The sequence below is a fragment of the Aplysia californica genome, unplaced genomic scaffold (assembly GCF_000002075.1).
Source record: "Aplysia californica isolate F4 #8 unplaced genomic scaffold, AplCal3.0 scaffold00259, whole genome shotgun sequence".
Classification (NCBI taxonomy): domain Eukaryota; kingdom Metazoa; phylum Mollusca; class Gastropoda; order Aplysiida; family Aplysiidae; genus Aplysia; species Aplysia californica.
The window spans coordinates 862,153-863,367 of NW_004797529.1; the positions used below are offsets into that span (position 1 = coordinate 862,153).

At 44.5% G+C, this 1,215-nt stretch overlaps 1 protein-coding gene across 1 annotated transcript in view; it reads right to left on the minus strand.

Annotated features, from left to right (window-relative positions):
* LOC101864305 overlaps nucleotides 1–1,215 on the minus strand; it is a 9,414-nt gene that overhangs the window by 5,116 nt on the left and 3,083 nt on the right. The gene's annotated exons all lie outside the window — the stretch shown is intronic.

The window sequence follows — 1,215 nt, forward strand, 5'->3', positions numbered from 1 at the left end:
AGGGCGGGGAGTTGTTAGGGGGAACGAAGGTGGGCAAAGGTGAACGGAAGTGGACTATGGTGAAAGAAGGGGGGAATGGGAATAGGCTAAACTGTGCCCAAAGATGTGAAATTATGCGATTCTGGGTTTTGTTTTTTAAGAATGCTGGTAATTTTAACAAAGAATGATAAAGGAAAATATTCAGAAATTATGCAAAAAGTGATCAAATTTTGCTAAATTATGCGGGGTGCATAAAACCACAGGGACAGAAAAAGAGGGGAGGGTGGGGGCTAAGGTGAAAACAGGGGTGGAGGTAGGTTGTAAGGGGGTTGGGACTACTACGGTGAAAAGCGAAAGGGTATATATCAATTGGCATTTTTGTGTTGGGCAGTTCCAACAGAAAGTGCAGCGTTTTTAAAGTTTTTTTAGATTCTGAAATTAGCTGGTGAGAACAAAACTAAAGAGAAATGCTGTGTGCCCTGAATACGGAATACCTGACAAGTTCGTGAGATTGATCAAGAAGATGTATGAGGGAATGAGCTGCAGTGTCTTACTTGGAGGGCAGCGGACATACTCGTCTTAAGTGAAAACAGGAGTGAGACAAGGATGTCTGCTATCGCCTTTTCTCTTTTTTTTTAGCAGTGGATTGGATAATGTGAATGAGACAGACAACATTGGGAAAACGCGGTGGCATACAGTGGACCCTTTCCAGTCAGTTGTAAGACTTGGACTTTGCCGACGACTTGGCACTTCTTTCTCACAGTCGAGCCCAGATGCAACAGAAGACAGATCGCCTCAGGACCTTCTCCTTCTCCCGTAGTGTTGGACTCCATATTCACACGGATATAACGAAAGTTCTTCAAATGAATGCAGCCGATACTCCTATCACACTGCAAGGGGGACCATTGGTGGATGTTGAATCCTTCACCTACCAGGGAAGTGTCATCAACAAGGCAGGGGGAACAGACGAAGACATCAAGGTCAGAATCCAAAAGGCAAGAACAGCATTCATCATCCTCGGAAATATACATTGTATATGGATGTCTAAACTCTAAGGGAGTGCTTATTTAGGCCACATATGGCCTAAATAAGGTAAGGGAGGGGGGTTTAGCTTATTTAGGCCACAGTGGACTGTGGCCTAAATAAGGTAAGGGAGGGGGGTTTAGCTTATTTAGGCCACAGTGGACTGTGGCCTAAATAAGGTAAGGGAGGGGGGTTTAGCTTATTTAGGCCACA